Here is a 7,277-nt window from a genome sequence, read left to right on the forward strand (position 1 = left end):
GAAAAATACTTTCTTTTTTGTACTTTTTAAATTATTTTTTAATGTGTGAGAGTTTGCCTGTGAAAGGAAAAGATGATGGGGCACCAATGAAAGGAAAAGTCAACAATGTTGTGAAAAGATGACGTTCCGAGTTTCAGCACCAATGTTAGAGGATGGATGAAGAGAGTGGGGGGCATATGGTCCATGGAGGTGTGGCAAGGCCTGGGGGCAAGGGAGACACACATGGGGAAGCAGAAAGCTGTATGTGGGGGGCAAATGGCCATGTGCATATTTCCCTGACTTAATCTCTGACCACCCAGCCTGAGGCAGGAAGGCAAAGGATGGCAGCATATGGGATAAATCTATACCTGAAAGCTGGGATTGTCTACACCAGCGCAGCTCCTACTCAGTTCAGCATTCAACCTAAAATACATCCTTTCCCCGAGGCCTGGGAGACAGTCACATGTTTGACATGCAAGTATGAAGACCTGAGCTCAGATCCTCCAAATCCCATATGTACTGTGTGCACTTAGCAGAGATAGAAGGATCCTTGGAAGCACACTGGCCAGTCACTGTTACAGAATCAGGGAGTGCCAGCTTCATGGGAGAACCCCTCTGGTACTCTTGGAGGTAGGTACCCCCAGCCACAGTGTTCCTCTTCACCTGACTCATTTCCCCATCTTTGGAGCTGCAATCCTGTAGTTTTCTAAGTTCATCTGGGCTATTTGCCCCTCCCTGCCCTCCTCTCCCACCTTCCCTTCAGAGCTGCCTGCGTTCCCACAGCTCTTCTAGGCTCTCACGCAAGGTGAAAGAATGAAGCCATGACCCAGTGGATAAAACATTAGCTGTGCAAATATAAGGGCCAGAGTTTGTATCCCTGAACCCATGTAAAAGCAGAACATGTCTGGTGACCACCTATTATCTTAGCGGCCAGGAGGCATAGACCAAGGAGCCCTAGGCAAGCCACCTATCTAGACTGGCTGAAGTGGGGGAGCTCTGGGGCCAGCAAGAGACCTCACCTTAATAAATAGAGGGAGAGCAACTAAAGAAGACAATTGATGTCAATTTTGGGTTTTCATATGTGTACGTGTGTGCACTTGCACCTGCACATACACACACATTCATGTGCATTGGTACATACACAGGTATCCACACACTTGCAAACACCTCTATACTCATGCAATGGTGCATCCATCCATGCATGCATAGCACATATATACTCAAGCAAAAAAAAGTAAATATAAAAGGAGAACTTGTGAGATGGCTGACTCGGGGTGTGCTAAGGCACTTGCTGTATAGGCCCGGTGACCTGACTTTAATCTCCCAGACTTATGTAAAGGTAGGAGGAGATAACCAGGTCTACTGAGTTGTTCTCTGACCGTCTGCTTCTCTCACACATATAGTATATGCATACATGTATTATGCATACACAAATTAATAAATTAACTTAAAAATAAATAAATACAGAGAAAGGGACAGAAGGCAGAAGACCTCTGGCCTCCATAAACATGTGTGCACACACGCTCGCACACATACACTCGAGTACAAACACACATGCACAAAGAAAAAATGAGACAGACAGACAGACAAGCAGACAAAGTAAGAAAAAATGAAAATTTCCTTGGACTCCCCAAGACAGCCAAATCCATTTCCTCAAGCTTAAATCAGTTCGGGTTTGCTGACATTGGTTTTATATGTGTAGTGTGTGTGTGTGTGTGTGTGTGTGTGTGTGTGTGTGTGTGTAACAGTTATTGGGTGGAAATGGAAGCAACAGGCTGACACTTCTGGAAAGGCATCTTTAAGCTTTTGCTCCTTCTGAGAACACTTTGTGCCGGGTCCCCTCCTGGTGCAGGTGGGACGGGGTAGGCGCATGAGGGACGTCAGAGAGGAAGTGAGAAGAACCCTGACTTGGCACTAGGATTTCTGATTTCCAGGCCACACTGTGGAGTAGTAAATATTAAAAAAGTAAAAAGACACCAGGCTACCATGCCTTCTGCTGCTCTCTGAGCCCTTCAGCTACTGCCCTCACGGCTCTGCTGCAAACTTTGCTCACAGTCCCAGCATCTGCCCCTGTGCTTATTATAGTCACAATTCCCAGTAGCCTTACAAAATCAAAAACTCTAGAAGCATATAATTTATTAATCAGATTTATATCAGTAAATTCTCACTCCACACAATAAACTCAGAGTCAATTGATATTTATATAAACTGCCCACCTAGATAAGACAAATTGTCCTGTAATAATCCATCCCTTTAAGATATTCATAGCTACCTGTGACTATTTAAAGCCACACAGACCTGAGTCGTCCTTCTCTCCCTCCATCTTGGTTTCTTCTTTTTCTTCTCCAATCTCTTCTGCCTCTAAAAAGTCTCTGCCCACCCTTCTTTTTTGCTGCCCAATCACAGGCCTTACCTAATCTTGTGCCTGCCCTCACCTGCACATAGACATCAATCTATGTCTATGTGACAACCATTTGTCACACATTCATGGTTTAGCCTAAGGCCAGTTACTTAACTTCTCTGGCTTTACCCTATTTGTCTAAGGTTAACTATTTATCTTCACTATCTCATGGTGATGGTAGCTATGACTTAAAGAAATGAAAAAAGAGATAAATCAAGAGAGACTAAGGAACTGGTTCATGTAAATATCAAGTGGCAAAGCTGAGACTTAAACCCAAGGCATGACAGAATCTGGCCTAAAACACCACATCCTGGTCCTAATCACACCCTTGCAAACAGTTCTTTTTATAATTTTTCATCCAGAATTTCTTAGCCTCTCTTCTCATGTATAATAGCTAAGAAGAACTCCTTTTAAAATGATTTATGTTAGTTTGGTTGTATGTGTAAGTTGTGTGTGTGTGTGTGTGTGTGTGTGTGTGTGTGTGTGTGTGTATGCCCACAGAAGCCAGAAGGGGACGTGAAGTCTCTGGAGCCAGAGTCACAGTGGGTAGCAAGTCACCCTACCTGGCTGCTGGGAACCAAACTAAGGTCCTGTAGAAAGAGCAGGAAGTGCTCTTAACCACTGAGTTATCTTTTCAGCCCCATGATCAATATTTTAATCAACTTCACAAATCATTTTCTTAACTCCATGTACCCTAAAACATGTTGAAAACCCTAAGTGTGGACAGTAAGACAAAAACCAGAATGCTCAAATCAGCAATCCTAGAGCCTGGTATTTCCCAGTTAGGTCTAAAGTTCACTGCTCACATATAGGGCAATTTCCCCCTCAGGTACATGGTACATGATTAATGACCAGGAGGAACAGTGTTAGATTAGGTACGCACAAGAGCCAAGTAATTGAGCTTTCTGTTTGAATTGGCTTACAGAGCTTAATCAATGGAAAGAGAAAGAAAGTATGAACTCACAAGAGATTACTCTTGTTCCTTTCTGGTTTGCGCAGTCATGGGTCAAAGAGCAGAGGCTGTAGAAATCAACCAAGACATGCCTACCCCATTTCCTGTGTGAAGAGCAAGCTATTCAGACTCATTAAGACAACTGAAGGGACCATTTTGATGTGTATGTAAGTCCAGGTTCCTTGTCCCACTGTTCCCAACAGCCTGAGCAGGAGCAGAGAGTGCAAGCCATTGGATTGATTTGAAGTTGGAGGCTTGCCAGGTACACAACCTGAAAGGACAGCTGGGGAAAATTCAAGGATGACTGAGCGCTTGGGTGATGGATGGGGGGAAGGTGTGAGGTTGGAGGGAGCCGAAAGACTAGATACCGAGGAGGAAGTGCAAAGGCAGAGCTTAGCTGAACTCAGACAAGGCAGCACGGGGCTTGGAAAAGCTTGGTGTGGACACAGGAGACACCAAGCAAAGGCAAGGAGCTACAGAAAGCTAGTAAAGAAGGAGAAGAGATAAATTAAAGCTCTTGGGGCCTGCAGTGGACAGGCTCTGCCTACAGAGCACCCTACTGAACATAATGACCAGTCCCAGCCCCCCCAACTCCCCAGCTGCAGGTGGCTAAGATCCAACCACAGATAGTAAAAAGCACAATTCTCACCTTGGAGATCTCCACTCTAGAAAGCTCCATCCCCCCAAGAAACTATACAAATCCTGGTTTCTGATCAGTTCTCTGCTGCTTCTTGCCTGAGCCACCCTCCTGTGTTTTCCCCTCTTAATAAATCTCTTGTATGAGGTTGTTGTGCTTTATGATTTTTTTTGTGGCATGTTTTTGGCTTCCAACTGCAAGGATACCTTTCCCTTCAGAGCTGTATCTGAGTTATGTTGGTGACATTACTTGGATAGACTCTCCTAGTGCCCATGCTTGCCCTGCGGGCCGGAGCTGCACTGGGAACTAATCCCTCATCTCTAGGCCACCCACAATAGACTCACCTTCCAGCTCCCTGGTCACATGGGACTTTATCCACCAGCAACAATTATGTAAATTTCCCCTTTGATCAATGTAAACACTTCTCCAGAGTGACCTTTGAGCAGCCAGAACCTGTCTGATACTCTTGCAGGGGGCTACCTTTAGCCACAATCTTCTGTATACAGTTAAGAAGAGGCTCCCCTCTGTCCTGGGTGCGGCTTGACCATAGGACCTCAAAGCCCACCCCCACAGTGATACACTTCCTCCACCAAGGCCACACCTACTCAGACAAGGACACTTCTCCTAATAGTGTCATTTTCTAAGCCACCACAATAGCCCTGTCTATACATATAGCTAAATATATAAATATAAAGCTATCTTTTTGACCCCAGGCTTGGCAGCTATTTTCTTCTTCCTTCTTGTGCACACAGTCTGATACAACCTTTCCCATACTGACTTCACAGATGGATCCCTAGGTATGGGATACCCAAAACCTCCTTATAGCCAAACATGACCCCCATCCAATTCAAGTATACAACCTTTCACTCACCCCCATCTAGGGCAAAAGGCAAGATGTAGCCCTCACACCTGATTCTAAGTGTTTGGAAAGTTTTCTCTGTTGTTCATGTACAGATGGGTCTATGTTTTGTGGTGTACCCATAAGTTTTGCTGTAAACATGGGAGACAGAAATCGATCAGACTCAGCTGAGCCTATGAATGACGGTGACCACCACATGTTTTGATTTTGACAGGTCGTCTCTGAGTGTGTGAGCTTTCTGTGTTCTGTGCTTTATTGGTTTTGTTTTGCTTTCTCTGCTGCTGCCAGCCACTGGCCACCACTGCCAATGCTATTTGCTGTGGCTGCTTCAATGGCCAGAGCTCAGAAGTTATCTCTCGGCCTTGTGGTCACTGGATTTAGATGTGAAAGATAGGATTTAAGAACAATGCTTGCTTAATAAGGTACCAAAGTTACACCTTCATGCATTCATAGACAAGACTGTACCTCTGGCTGCAACTGAACTTCTTATACACAAACAAAGAAGTTACCTTCTGGTCCCCTCCTGCTGTCTTCTCTCATCACCACCTGCTCCACCTTCTGACATACAAGTGTCTCCAGACACTGCTCCTCTCCTTAGCTCTCTCTCTTCAGGTAGCATTGGTAGAGGATGCCATACTTAACCTTTCAGCCACACCCATGTCTCAACATTTCAAACTGACTCAAGTTGCTGATGAGTTTCTCTTAAGGGGAGCACAGATCATTTCTGCTAGCTTCTGCCACCCCTTATATTTGCTTCCAAATTCTAGAGTCAGGATCTTCAACCACCCCATCTTTCCACCTGCTCTGAGCATCCATCCCTTCTTGCCTACTTAATAAAGGTTCTCTCTCTGGCTCCCAGACCATGCTATGGAGCCCTTCCATGTGGACAACTTTATAGTTAGTAAGACACTTGGTTCCTCTCCCTCTGCTGAAACCCTTCCCATTTTCTTGCCTCCTTCCCCAAGGAGCACCTGCTAAGCCCCACAGCTTCCCTAAGCCTGGAACTCTGTAACCTTGTCCCTCCTGTCCCTCAGCTCTGTCCTGGAAATGTCACAGCTTCCCTTTGTCCTCTTGTCTCCTGCTTCTCAGCTCCCACTTGGTGCTTACAGAAACTCTGTCTAATGGAGTTCATTTTGTGAACCTTCCTCTCTCCCTCCCCTGGCTCAGATTTCATTAAAGCCTTGCTCTGTTACTACAAACGACTTGGCCTCAGTACAGTTCAATGGTCAAAAGTGACATGCTCAGTTTTCAATGGTGACAATTCCTGCCACTGCACAAACAATCTGAAGATCTTTTAAATCTAAACTCACTCCTCCTCCACTTCTTTCCAGCTACACCTGCTCAGGGTAGCTCTCACATACAAGTGTTTAACGTCCAAGAGACTTCCCCTAAGCAACAGCTCATCCTTACACAGTTAGGAAATTGCTCAATTCCTATAACTTTTTACCCTTCTATTTCTCACTGGGGTTTATTCCCTATGCACATTTTTCATATGAAAAAAGGAAAATTACTGTAAAAGAAAAAGTCCAGAAATATAAAGAGGCTACCCATATTGGCCCTGCAAATACCATAGAACAAATCTGGGCCATCTTAATTTCAGATTGGCTACTGAATAACACTCTGCCTAGTCACTCTGGAGAGTGCTGGTTATATGTCCCTCCTGGGTCAAATGCATGACTAGCATTGTAGGCTCACCCATTGGGCTACTAAACTCTCTCACCCCTCATTCATTTCCCAGAGCCAAATAGCACTGCTGTTCCTTATTGATCCAATACTCCCTAGTACCCCAGACCATTCTAACAGCTCAGGGACACCCTTGATGGGTGCACCGGATCCCCCCGACTGTAATAATACTTAGACTGTGAGCACTGCACCCAGTCTTTATGTGCAAACATGCAGAATGCCTGGAATATATGAGACACTCAAGTTTATCATTTCCTATCTGCTGGGCCGGCAGGGACTTAAGCCCTGGTACCCCATTTTCCAAAAATATGGGTGTTACCTGCTAGAGAAACCTTGCCAATTCCCATCACAGGATTTATATCAGCATAGGATGACAGACAAGTGGCCATCCCCATTCTAGCAGTCCTGGGCATTTGCTGGCATCTCTGCAGGAGCGGAGGGACTGAATACCTTCCTAGGTGTTTACCACTAGTTTTTGTCTAAGTTCATCCAGGATCTCCAAAGGATGACTCATCTTTCCCTCTGGGGCTAAATAGATTCATTAACCTCCGTAGTGTTACAGAATTGTCCAGGATTGGATTTACTAACAGCAGAGAGCAGAGGTCTTGTCTCTTCCTCAGGGAGAAATATTGCGTCAATGTCAACCAGTCATATATAGTAAAAGGTAAGATCTGATCACTCCAAACAGCTCTCGAAAAATGGAAGAAACACCCTGATACATCTGTCCAGTGGGTCACTGATAGTCCAATATGGAATTGGATACCAC

This window comes from Micromys minutus, assembly GCF_963924665.1.
Source record: "Micromys minutus genome assembly, chromosome: 5".
Taxonomy (NCBI): Eukaryota; Metazoa; Chordata; class Mammalia; order Rodentia; family Muridae; genus Micromys; species Micromys minutus.